We start from the raw sequence: 14,783 nt of genomic DNA, 5'->3' as shown, positions 1-14,783 counted from the left end.
TCTAAGTAGCCACATGAATCCTTCTTTGTTGCATCTGTTTCGACACAGAGCTGATCTGATCAACTACAGTATGTGCATTCCTTCACCTATCTTAAAGCTTTGACCCATTGTCTTAAAGGACTGCCTGGTTCCCAGAGCCATAGAGAAAGAACAGTTGCCACTCTTTGGGGCTTAGATTAGATTAGAATTACAGAACCCTTCGTTTACCTGTAGACAGTCTAATCAGGAGGAGCGCCTTCTGGTTACACCTCTAACCCCCATTCAACTCTCACACACACACACACACACACACACACACACACACACACACACACACACACGCACGCAGGCACACACACACACACACACACACACACACACACACACACACACACACACACACACACACACACACACACACACACACACACACACACACACACACACACACACACACACACACACACACACACACACATACACACACACACATACACTGTGGAGCTGTGTGTCCAATCATAAAGCACAGAACTTCCAGAAAGAATCGTTACAACACTATTGAATTCAGGCGTTTGACTCTAAGGTCCTTGTTTTGATTACAAATAAATATGTTCACCTTGGTTTAAAGAGTATTACGCATGTAGGCCTACTTTAGCTAATGTTACGCTACCCTATTGTACCTACAACCTTAAATTATTGTTATAGCATTAGCTTATCAGCCACAGCTTTAAAAAAATGTATGACTTGTATTGTAGTGTTTCAATAACGGTGCTGACAGCAGTGTTGATTTCGTCGACTAAAACTATGATGAAAAATGTTCGTCGACTACCTTTTTTCACTGCCGAAAACGAAATAAAAACTAAGCTATGATGACCAAAACTAAGACTAAATATATTGACAATTTCGTCAACAAATAAAAACTAGACTAAAATGAGAGAGACTACTGGAGAAGAGATACAGTAGAACTAAGAAAAGTCATTTTATGGTTGGTTGCGCTAGGAGGGTGTGCATGCTGAAAATAGCAGATCAGTATGCAACCAGTGTAAAATCAGCCATTACGACGCCATCAAGGCACCGCCAAAATACATTTTAGTCGACTAAATCAACTGTAGATTTAGTCTACTATAATCTTATGACATTTTGTCGACTGAAACTAGACAAAAACTAAAACATTTCAGATGACTAAAATATGACTACAACTAAACAGAATTTTATTCAAAAGACTAAACCAAATCAACATTTTCTGTCAAAATCAACACTGTGAACATATTTTCACAGGTTGGTTATGTTATTATGTAGTGTTGAGATGGAGTAGACCCTGCACCTTCATTAGAAGACATTTCCATCTGAGATGCAGACACCCATAGCAGGGAAAGCAGCCCTAGGCAGAAATGTGAAATCTGAACAAGAAATGTGAAATCTGATTCAGAATTTGTTCAGACAGCTCCCCCTCTTGCAGGCGATACAGGACAATACAATACATGCATGCACCACAAGAGTGAAAAACAGCTTTTCTACCAAAGCTGTCAAGTTGTTGAACATGGCCTTACACTTTTACAGAATTACTGACTGAACTCTCAATCTTAATAAATGCCCCTTATGTCAGTACTTGTGTAAACTCCTGTAAACTATTGCATAATCTGCTAATGTGTGACAATTGTCAATTGTTTATTTGCGCACTGGAAGTATTGGCATCATAATTACAGTACCAAACGTAGAAGTAGTCATTATGTAGAATGGTCCATTCCACATATTGAATTGTAATTAGTAATGCATTAATGAATGTGTTCATCACTGTAATGATGCAGCTGGTACTACATTACTTTATGTCCTGCTGGGTAGCTTAACCCATTAAGACCTGATGCCGATTCTACAAATGTTTTCTAAATCCACAGTTTTTTGAAAAGAACGTATGTTTCTATATCAGTGGTGCTCAAACTTTTTCATGTCCAGGACCCCCAAAATTATACGTATTTGGCCACCGACGCCCATCTCAAAATATTTTGTTCCAGGGACCCCCAGAAGCAAAGAAAAGAGTTTAAAATGTCCGCTTTAAACAATATATATTCAAATATTTGCACACATTTTCACGATTTTTCAAAAATAGCAGATCTACAAGCTCGTATGAGCTTGTAGATCTGCTATTGAATAGCCAAAGTGTAAAATAACTCTTTTTAGCTCAAATCAACAAGATGCATCCCCAGTCTTAATGGGTTAACTCAGTGGTTCTCAACCTTTTTCATGTCAAGGACCCTCAAATTAATATGTATTTGGCCACAGACCCACTCAGAAATTGTTTTGTGCCAGGGACACCCAGATTTGTGGTATTAATCCTTTTTCAAACATATTCAACCGCATCACAATAACAGTGAGAAATGAGATCTTCAGATTTACATGTTTTCTTCACAACTCGTCACATAAATGTTCAAGCCGCGGTCTCAGTGTCTAATCAAACATAAGTCCCTAACTAGAAAAAGTGCTCCTTGGAGCACAAGTCTCCGCCAGGTCAGGTAGGTTATTATGGCCTCCTGGTGGCGCTTTAATAGGCCAATGTGAAAAGGGTCCCATTTCTTCTTAGGCCTTTCACAGCAATCGGACACTGCATTCATGATTTGAGGCATTTTGTTCGAAAAATCTGGTTTGCTAAATTAGACCTGCTGGTGGCGCTATAATAGGCCAATGTGAAAAGGGGGGCATTTCTTCCTCGGAATGGTGGGAATGTGCGTGCATTTATTTATTTTTTTGGACATAATCTGAAGGAGTAAGAGCAAAACAAATGTTTTACAAAAGTCAGCCTCCTGGTGGCGCTCTAACAGGCATATGTGAAAAATGCAGGGCAAAGGTTTTTCCTTGGCCTCTAGGGAGTGTGCGTGCAAAGTTTCACGCAGATTGGTGCAGTTATAGGTAAAAACGTGAATCGGCCTGTTATAGCGCCACCATGAGGCTGATTTGAAAGTTTTCAAGTGGCATTTCTTCTTGGGCCAAGTGGGAATCTACGTGGAAGATTTCACGGAAATTGCATGCTGCGTTCATGATTTGAGGCATTTTGTTCAAAACGAACCAATCCTGCAAACTTTGGAAGCCAATCTTAACCAATCAAGATGGAATATAGTCAATCGGACAGATCCGTGTTGATCACATGACTATAGAGATACTGTGTACCGATTCGCGTGTTGTTTGGACAAAATCTGTAGGAGTAATATCCAAAAATGTGTTTTGCAAAAGTCGGCCTCATGGTGGCGCTATGACAGGTTGATCTGAAGAATGTGGGGCAGAGGTTCTGCTGTGGCATCCAGGGAGTGTGTGTACGCAGTTTCACAGCGGCCGGGCCAACGGTGGCAGAGATTAGCTGGTCGCAGACAGAAGGACGGAATGACCAGCAAAGCCAAGCTGGGAAGCTGGGCTTTGCTGGTCAGTCCAAAAGAACACTTTAAAGCGCTAGAAGACTACATTTACAGTATAATAATAATGTTTAATAATAATAATGTTTATTGTCCCCAAGGGGAAAATTGTCTTCACAAGGTCTGTTCACAACAAAACAACATAACAACATGACAACAGAAACAACATATCACAAGACAAAGACATGAGGACCCCACTGTACACAGAAAACCCTCCTATGGACGGGGCAGTTGGTTTAATGCCGCGATGGCTGAGGGGACAAAACTCCTACTAAAAAGAACCTTTTTCCACCTTAAGGTTCTGTATCTCCGACCAGATGGCATGAGGTCAAAGTAGCGATACAGGGGATGATCAGTGTCATTTGTTATTGAGAGTGCTAAGCGTGTGATGGCCTTATTGTTCATATCAGCAAGTGTGGGTATGGGAAGTCCGATGATTTTGGAGGCAATCCGGGTGATACTGTAAAGTTTGTTCCTGTTAGGCATGAATGTATACATTAAACATGTGATGGTAGATGGCAGATGTGAAAAATGCAGTGAATATGTTTTTCCTTGGCCTCTAGGGAGTGTGCATGCAAAGTTTCACGCAGATCGGTGCAGTTATAGTTAAAAATGCAAATCGGCCTGTTATAGTGCCACCATGAGGCTGATTTGAAAAAATTCAAGTGGCATTTCTTCCTCGGCCGAGTGGGAATGTGCGTGTGCAATTTTATGGAAATGGCAAGCGGCGTTCATGATTTGAGGCAGTTTGTTCAAAACGCACCACTCCTGCAAACGTTGGAAGCCAACCTTAGCCAATGAGGATGGAATATGGGAAATCGGACAGATTATAGAGATACTGTGTACCGATTTGCATGACGTTTGGTTAAAAGCTGTAGGTGTAACGGGAAAAAATGGGTTTGCACAAATCGGCCTCCTGGTGGCACTATGACAGGCCCATGTGAAAAATGTGGGGCAGAGGTTCTGAATTGGCATCCAGGGAGTGGGTGTACACAGTTTCGCAGCGACCGGGCCAGCGGTGCCGGAGATTAGCTGGTAACACACGGACAGGACACACGGACAGACGGACGGACAGGGGGAAAAACATACTCTCTTGCCATGCCTTTCGGCCTGGTGGAGACAATAAATTAGAAATACAATGCTTGCAGAATCTTTCCAACATGCCATAGTGGGAAGGTAAAATGCATCCTTGCACACATCCAACGTATTGAATATGGGAAAAGAAAAAAACACCAGTTCACACCGGGAAATTCAACAATTGGACACACTAGGTGGACATGTCCTGTTTCTGCAAAGACGCAGCAAGGGGTTTGGAACAGGCTCCAACTGGTCATGGTCAAGCAGGTTTCTGGGAAAGGTATAAGTCTAACGTACTGTATACTCCAATAAGCCAATGCTTCTCTTTGTCTGAGTGTGCTGGCATGCCTGTGGTGTGCTCCACTCTCCTGAAAATACATGAAACCTCAAACCCTTTGGCCTACAAGAGTATTAGCCCTGTAAAATGCCTGGTACATTTCTATTTGACAGCCCCCCCCCCCCCCCCCCCCCCCCGTCCTTTTCTTTTGGAATTTCTAATTTGAGCCAAGCGAAGCAGGTGTCAGTCACTGCCAATCCTCTCTCTCTCAGACTTTTCATTACAGTCAGGGCCCCCGCCATACTGGTGTGAAGTAAAGGATAAATTGGTTACGTCTAAAGTCAAATTATATCCAGGTCTTTGCAATTCAGTTCACTTAAAGACATGTTCCAGGCTGCCCCTCTTGCTAAAAAGACAGATTCACAAAGAGGGAAACTTAAGTCAGATTGCCTGCCAATTTCTATTACACAAACATTTCTTTCAGTGCCACGGACGGACGGACGGACGGACGGACGTGCAATGCATCCGGAATATTGTAACAGGTGCAAGAATTTAAAACTTGAATTTAAACCTTCCCACTGCTTCTCTTTGGAAGGAACCGCACACTCCAAATGACGATGGACTCAGACTCAGTTAATGCTTCATTTTTTAAGCTTTATTAGCACGACACGTTTCGACACGGCAAAACGCGTGTACAGAACAACAACAAAAAGCAAGAGACGCTGCTGAAAAAAAGAACTCCTTCCTTTCAAAGTGATAGAGAGAGTAGTGAAGATTGCAGACCATGTTATGGAGAAAGTCGAGGAGAAAGTTGTAGATGCAGGAAAACAATATGTAAACAAATGCAGTATCCAACTAGAAAAAGTGCTCCTCGGAGCACAGGTCTCCGCCAGGTCAGTTAGGTTGTTGTAGGCCAGAAATGTTCGGTATTGGCCAATCAGGATGGAATAGGAAAAATAGGACGGAACCAACTTGATCACTTGACTACAGAGATAATGTGTACCGATTTGCATGATGTTTGGACAAAAGTTGTAGGAGTAATATAAAAAAGAAAAGTGTTGCAAAAATCGGCCTCCTGGTGGCGCTATAATAGGGCAATGTTAAAAGGGTGTCATTTGTTCCTCAACGTAGTGCGAACTTGCGTGCAAAGTTTCACCGCAATCGGACGCTGCGTTCATGATTTGCGGTATTTTGTACAAAACGGGCCACTCCTGCAAAATTTAGATGTCAATCTTAGCCAATCAGGATGGAATATGAAACATCTAACAGATTTGTCTTAATCACATGACTATAGAGATCATGTGTAACGATTTGCGTGAAATATTGATAAAATCTGAAGGCTTAATATCCAAAAATGTGTTTTACACAAGTCGGCCTCCTGGTGGCGCTATAAAGGGCAGATGTGAAAAATGCAGGGCAAAGGTTTTTCCTTGGCTTTTAGGGAGTGCACATACAAAGTTTTACACAGATCGGTGCAGTTATAGGTAAAAACACGAATCGGGCTGTTATAGCGCCACCATGAGGCTGATTTAAAAATGTTCAAGTGGCATTTCTTCCTCGGCCTAGTGGGAATGTGCGTGCAAAATTTCACGGAAATTGCATGCTGTGTTCATGATTTGAGGCATTGTGTTCAAAACTGAGTACTCCTGCAAACTTTGGAAGCCAATTTTAGCCAATCAGGATGGAATATGAAAAATCTGAAAGACCTGTTTTGTTTAATGACTATAGAGATACTGTGTATCGATTTGCAGGATTTTTGGACAAAATATGTAGGAGTCCTGTCCAAAAATGTGTTTTGCACAAATCGGCCTCCTGGTGGCGCTATGACAGGCCCATGTGAAAAATTTGGGGCAGAGGTTCTGCTCTGGCATCCAGGGAGTGTGTGTGCACAGTTTCGCTGCGATCAAGCCAACGGTGCCAGAGATTAGCTGTTCACAGACACACACACACACACACACGGACGGACGGACGGACGGACGGACGGACAGGGGGTAAAACATACTCTCTCGCCATGCCTTTCGGCCTGGCGGAGACAATGAATGACAAAGGTTCAGTGAGATATACCAACCACTGTATATGCAAGTCAAGAAATCCATGTTATATAGAGTTCATACTTGCATGTTATGATTCATGAAGAGAAAACAAATGTAGCATAATTGTTTATTTGTTTGAAAGAAGAAGATTGTATTTAAAACTAGAAATATTGTTCCTGAAGAAACAATGTGGGCTCGCAAATTCAGTTTGACTTGGTATCTCTGTCTTTGTGTTGTGTGTGGGTGCAGACTTGCCTCCGGTTGATCAGATCAGGAGCACCGGTTATCATTCTCCTAATTGTCATCAGTTAAACACCTGCTTGAATAGCTGACGGTAGTAAGGGGATGGAGGGGTATAGGGGGCAGGAGTGATGGGTGCGGGGTGCTTCCCCCTGGCTCCAGTGAGCTTGTAGATTAGCTATTTACTATGGTTTAAAGTGTGTGTGTGTGTGTGTGTGTGTGTGTGTGTGTGGTGTTATGTTGACCAATACACACCATTAGTGTTAAATTGGAGCTTTAAATGTACAAAATGATGCTCAAAATCTCTGCGTGTCAGTCAGTCTGTCCGACAGAATGAAATGCCAAGTGGGAAGCTGATCCTAATCGACGGTTCACCCCAACATATTGATAAATCCACACAGACAGACGTGTGCAATGGGTTCTTGGCTTGCATCATTCATGTTTTATGCCACAAAGTAGATGGGGCTTAAATGGTTAGCTAATGGGGAACTGACACGTAGCCCACAACACTTTGACAAAATGGGACCTTGTTGTGCAGAGCTGTAATGATGGTTCCCGGCATCCACACACAGCCTAAGAAATCCAGCCAAAACAAATAGACACACGCCAAATGAGGGGGAATTTATTTCCATTCTGTGCCTGTCAGGTTCCATGTATCACTTTAATCATGTTTAAATAGCTGGACAACCAAACACAGCCTGTTCTCCATCTGGTAAGTCTCGCTAGATGACAGGGTTATAGCTCCAACAAACTACAGTGGACACGCTGTGTGCACACAAACACATACACACGCACACAACAAACAAATGCATGCCCATGCACATTTAAAATACTTGATTTGCAAATATTGAATATTGCAAAGCCACATTTTTTCTGCCACAAGACAGAGTAGGAATTACTTCAGAACGCACGCACGGCCGCGTGCACACACACACACACACACACACACACACACACACACACACACACACACACCCCCATCCACCTAACCCAAGACACAAACAAGGGGGAAAGAAAAGCCCCTGGAATGAAACTTCCCAATGCTAATTTGCTTTCAATGATGGCATTTTGAACCCGGACAGCTTTTCCTTTACCCAACCTTATGGCAAGTTTTGCGAGACTCCGCTCGCCCCGGAACTTTTGTTGTTTACACCAACAAATCAATCCAGCATCCAGATGTTTCCCTTTGAAATTAAATGTGAGCGCCTCAGCGGCAGCCAAGGAGCATCTCCGTTGGCAGACCAAAGGAATAGTAACGGCATTCGAGGTGACATAGTGTTTTATTACAGTCTGGGGCAATCACCAGGATCATTCATCTGCACATTCAAACTCTTTACTCCCTCATTTGTCAACCCGCAGACTGGCCCCCGATGCTGGACCGCTGCAAGCTAGCATGTTGCCTCTGATGTATGGGGCTATGATGATACGCATCTGCGCACGGGGGAAATATGGATAAAACATTTTTTAGATGTAATTTTAAGGACCCAATCTCTTGATCTGAATGTAAACAAAATGTCCTGAGAAACAAACTTCCTAACCATATTCTCGTGGTCAAATTGATTGAAAGTGTTCCCGATAAAGCAGTGACAGCAGCTGTGGCAGAAATCACGTGCTGTGATGCTATACGGTAAATGCTTACGTTAGTGTTCGCAATTATGTGAAGCAAATGTTACAAACCGAGTTCAAGTGAGTTGAAGAAAGTTGCAAGGTTGGTTATTGTCACTGACTCCCACCCATATATCAAATGCATCACAGGTCCATGAGGGGAAAAAATGCATCAAATTTATATGGTGAAATAAGATTCAGCTTAGATTTGTGGCAGGGGGAGGACAATGAATCTGTCTCGACGTGGCTGGACTGCAGTGATGTTGTTTGTGCCAGAAAGGTGGTCTTTAGTCATGTTTCCACTCCAAGGTATTGCAACATAATTTTACCATGATCTATATAGGATAAATATAGGAGTAGATGTTGTTTATATCAGATGAAAAGACAAATGCATTAGCGACCAGTGACATGCCATGGACGCACAGAGAGGGTGGACTCCGTAAACATCTTCACAAGATGATTTTGATGTGATAAAATGGGCTTATATTTGAAAAAGTTTTCGTTCTTTCTTTTTTAATAATTCTAAGTCAACTTTCACACCGTATCATAATATTGTCATATTATTGTATTATTACCAACAACAATATTAGCATGCTCTATGCAGTTCTGGAAACATCTCCTATACGGCATAGCTTAGGAAACCCTGAAGGTCAGTATGGTAATGTTATGCGTATCACTTTTCCCCCCCGCTCTGCAAGGCATATTTAGAATATTTATGATGGAAAAATCATATGGCAGGCAGAGTTTTCCAAGGCTGAACCTATGATGAACACAATGAAAATGTCATGCCATTCTACCTTAAAGGAGCCATAAAACAGGTTGTGACAATCTCTCACGTGCCGTGCGCACGCGTACTGCGCACGCACACACACACGCGCACACACACACACACACACACACACACACACACACACACACACACACACACACACACACACACACACACACACACACTCTGCATGTGAGTCTGGTCTCAAGATGAAGAGCTCACCTTGTGCCTGATTTATTCTTGCTTGCACATCGTGTCGCACACATGCACCAAAAGAGCAGATCTACAACAACGCGTTGTGAGCCTGTGGATCGGCACAAGCTCATGCCACAATTTTATGTGCACCACACTGGCTGGCAACTGCATTGAGTACAAATTCGGCTTTAGTGATTGCTGAGCATGAATGTCTGTCCCCCCAAAGTATGGCTCCATGATAACTGATCCCACGGTCCGGGGAGGAAGGCTTTCCATGGAAAAACCTGCCCGACCCCGACGCCTTAAGGAGGCTATTATCCCGCTGAAAATGTGCTTCCCTGGCTTGGCCTCTCTCTCTCTCTCTCTCTCAATACATGCCGGATGAAATTCGCCGGATATAACCCAATCTGCTCCTGCTGGCAATAAAATATTGATGGATAGCCTTCAGGTCTGAATACGGGTCCACCGGTTGGTTTCTCGCCTGCTTTCTTTTATTATTACTACTGTACTTCTTTTTTTTTTGCTCAATCCTCTGCCCTTGTCAGCATCTGGAGAGTATAGACTGTGTGTCCACCAGTGGTGGAAAAAGTACTCAAATTTTTTACTTAAGTAAAAGTACAAATAAAGTTTGCCATCAAAATGTACTTAAAGTACCAAAAGTAAAAGTACTAAAATGTTTGAAAATAGCAGATCTACAAGCTCACAACGCGTTGCGATGCGACGTGTTGTGAGCTTGTAGATCGGCTATATTCAAATAGCCTAGGTATAAAATAAGGCTAAAGTGGTAAATGTATGTTTCATAATATCATAATTCATATCTGAAAAGTAACTAGTAACTAAAGTTTTCAAATAATTGTAGTGGAGTAAAAGTACAATATTTGCTTCTGAGATGTAGTGGAGTGGAAGTAAAAGTATTGGAAATTGGAAATACTCAAGTAAAGTACAAATACCTCAAAATTGTACTTAAGTAAGGTACTTAAGTAAATGTACTTAGTTACTTTCCACCACTGCCGTTGGCACCACCTCACGCAAGGGCTAAGCCAATCAGGCTTGGTCTGTCAAATAATTGCCCAGGTGGGATAATGAGTAAGCGCTGTAGTGTCTTTCATTCCATATTTATCGTATCTAAACTTGTTAGCTCCAACCCTGTCCCTATAACCAGGGTTTTATCTCCCTAATGTACAGTATCTATCTATGCCAGGAGACCATGCTTTTGCCTGTGTGTGTGTGTGTGTGTGTGTGTGTGTGTGTGTGTGTGTGTGTGTGTGTGTGTAGCAAGCGTCATCATCGTACATGCTACGCACGCTATGTGTGTTAGTGCGTGCGCGTTTGTGTGCACGTGCGCACATGCATATGTTGTGTTGTGTTGTGTTGTGTTGTGTTGTGTTGTGTTGTGTTGTGTTGTGTTGTGTTGTGTTGTGTTGTGTTGTGTTGTGTTGTGTTGTGTTGTGTTGTGTTGTGTTGTGTGTGTGTGTGTGTGTGTGTGTGTGTGTGTGTGTGTGTGTGCGTGCGTGCGTGCATGTGTGTGTATGTGTGTGCGTCCACAGCTACTCTCGCATATTACTAGGCAATTTCTTGTGTACACTGCCAGCAGGCCAAGCAGGCCAAATCTCAAATATATGCATTTAATGAGTTTCCCTGCGAATAATATCCCAGCAAAATGTATATATCACCACTGCTTCCACAGTCAGAGCACAGTATGTGTCTGTGTAGACTGTGCACAGCCATTAAGGTCAATGTACATCCTACTATATAGGCTAGAGACACAATACAAGGATTTCTGGCTGATATGGCAATCGCTATATAGAGCACCGAAGTCTGACGTAATTTACGCATCCTACCCAGGTCACGTTTTCCCCACCCCTGTTCTGAATTCCCATAGACGTGTTTAATATCACGGCATAAGAATTGTGTTCCAAAAATAAACAAATGCGTGATTTTCCCCCTCTGGATATGAAGCATCAACAGACGGTGAGAAATCGCTAATGTTAACGCCACCAAATTAAATCGCCTGAAACTGACTGTATCAAAATGTGTCACTCATATTTAATATGAGTGACTGACTATCGTAAACGATACAGAGCCACCTCCCTGACATTGACGCCTATTTTTGGACCACAATTCTTATATGAGACGATTCTTAAGATGACCCAATGTTATTTTCCATGAAGAAATTAGTTCCGTGACCCTGCAGGGGATGAACGAGTGCAATCAGGACTTCGGACGGTATAGCACACTTCGGTATGCTATTAAAGGATAATTTTGGACTAAGGTTTTCTTACCTTTTCTATGATGTTATGATATCTTAGGATGAATGGTACAGTAGAAACATTTCATAACTCCATCGCGGGTCCGCCACAGCTTAAAACGTGCGCGGATAGGCCTTGCGTTAGATCGCATATTTTAATAGCTTTTTTTTTTGTGAGATCTGACGTTCATAGTGACGGAACACTATGCAACCAAAAAAAAACAACCTAAGTCTCGCTAGACGAGATTGAAATCTCGTCTAGTGCGACTTCTGTTTGGTTTTTTTTGACAGTGTTCTGTCACTATGAACGTCAGATCACAAACACAAAAAAAAAAAAAGCTATTAAAATATGCGATCTAACGCAAGGCCTATCCGCGCACGTTTTAAGCTGTGGCGGACCCGCGATGGAGTTATGAAATGTTTCTACTGTACCATTCATCCTAAGATATCATAACATCATAGAAAAGGTAAGAAAACCTTAGTCCAAAATTCTCCTTTAAGTGCTGTTTTAGCATAATTGTAGCCTGAAAGGAGTCTGGTGTCTGTGATATTTCTTTTCAGGGACAACAGACACACATCTTGCTTTCACAAAAGCCCAACAACAAGTGCTTGCTCTTTTGCCTCTGCGTGCCCTTTCCGAGGGCATTGAAATCACAGAGCCGCCTCTCGACGGTGGGTATGACCGAAGCATACATACCTGAACAAAGTCCCCACGGGTTGACGGCGGGATATTCTCGGCGTTGATGGAGCTATTGATCACGCTCGCATTAAAATGATGTCAGCTTGCAGTAAATGCCAATGGCTGGAGAGGTCCATTAATCAGGGAATCGATGGCCCTGTCGATGGGGCTGCCCCAGCCCTGACAATAGATGACAGTCTGGAGACTGCAGGGCTCGTGGGGTTGAGTCGAGCAGAAAAGTCCTCCGCATGCTGGAAGTCTATGGCCTGTGCCTTACACCACCCTGCAGGCAACAACTCCATCACTATACTAAATCCTTTTAGGGACCAACTCGGGCCCTGTGCGTTTCCTTGAGGGCCGGAGGGGGGGGGGGGGGGGGGGAGTGGGTCATGATGAGTCATGAACTGGTGGGACATAAGGAAGTATAGATGGCAGTGGTGTAAAGTAACTGAGTACATTTACTTAAGTAGCGTACTTAAGTACAATTTTGAGGTATTTTTTACTTTACTGGAGTATTTCCAATTTCTAATACTTTTACACTCTACTCCACTGCATCTCGGAGGCAAAGATTGTACTTTTACTCCACTACAATGATTTGAAAACCTTAGTTACTTTGTGGATTTTGATTATTATTACAAAACATACATTAACCACTTCCGCCCTATATACATTTCAGTCATTTGAAAATAGCAGATCTACTGTACAAGCTACAATCACAATGTGTCGTAATGTTGATATTGTGAGCTTGTAGATCGGCTATTTTCTAAATATTTTTATACATTGAAAACTTGCAATGGGACATTCTGCATAATGAGTGCTTTTACTTTTGGTACTTCAAGTACATTTTGATGCCAATACTTTTTGTACTTTTACTCAAGTACATTTTGAATTTGGGACTTTTAGGGCGCGCTCCCACCGCACTTTTATTTTACCTCTGGGGCGGAATCTGCCAATGCTTTGTCAATGTAAATGCGTGGATTCACGCAAGAGCGCATCTTTCCGCATGTCGCGCAGACCTTGCGTTTATCCGCTCTACACGACTTGTCCATTTGAAGCATATAACTGCTGGAGGCAGGAGCTGATTTTCCCCCTCTGTCCAATCAGGTGAGTCGAAGGCGGACCGTACCAAGACTGAAGGCAGAAGGCGATGCGGGCTACAGGGAGGGTCCTGAAAGTGAGTGACAGGCGCGTCACTCCCGTTTTTTAGAATCCGCTGGCTGCAAAAAACTGTGGCCGCACACAACCTGCGTTTAACAGCAGCCGACCATGTTTTGGTGGGAGCGCGCCCTTACAGAGTATTTCTATATTGCGGTATTAATACTCTTACTTAAGTAATAAATGTGAGTACTTTTTCCACCACTGGTCATGAGTCATGAACTGGTGGGATATAAGGAAGTAGATGGTCAGAACGCTCCCCCCACCACTCCACCCCGCAGCTCTCCATCGCAGACAGTCAGGCCGGAGAGAGGGAGTAAATCATGGCTTGTTGCTGTTCAGAGGAAAAGCATCAGCTGTGTCATAGAGTTCGCCCACAGTATGATATAACGTTGTGGTCGGGTGGAAACCTTGCATGTCCAAAACCGTTCCTTTTTACCAGGTTGCAACCTGGTCTACATCTACACTCGCTAGTCGTGACTTTTGCGGCACTTTTTCCTCATTGGCTGGTCCTTTAGCCAATGAGGGCTAAATGTCCTCTCAGAATATAGGATCTAAAGACGACCCACAATACTGTGTTCGGCCCAAGCCCCCAGAACTACGGTAGAACAGTGAAGCGGCCAAGCCTGGTGGTCAAATCTGAGAATGCACTTAAATGCTACTGTGCATGCGTCTCCCGTTTTGTGCGCATGCTCACGACGCGTCACGACCAATGGATCCATTCCATTGGTTCATATTGGTTCCATATTGGTTCCTATGCTTACTTCCGGGTGCTTCAAAACGCCACTGAGCGCATTCATTGAAATGATAGCTGAGGGCGGGGCAATCTGCCCTCTAGTTATATTATACCTCTATGGTTCGGCCACTGTATGTAACTCTATGGTACGTGGCGCTGTTGCTCAATGTCCTCTCAGAATATGGGATCTAAAAACGTTGCCATGTTTAGTGAGAGAAATAAGCAACCATATGGGATCTAAAAACGTTGCCATGTTTAGTGAGAGAAATAAGCAGCCTGGTATAATATGACTGTGTCATACAGTATGCTTGTTTATTCAAAAAACATTTTGTGAAAAATAGCCAAGCTTGTAGATCGGCTATTTTCACTAATGTTGTACAACACACTTG

This window comes from Gymnoscopelus microlampas (genome assembly GCF_963454915.1).
Source record: "Gymnoscopelus microlampas genome assembly, chromosome: 22".
In the NCBI taxonomy this organism is placed as follows: domain Eukaryota; kingdom Metazoa; phylum Chordata; class Actinopteri; order Myctophiformes; family Myctophidae; genus Gymnoscopelus; species Gymnoscopelus microlampas.
The sequence above is the reverse complement of the archived record's forward strand: the minus strand, read 5'-3'. Positions refer to the sequence as shown.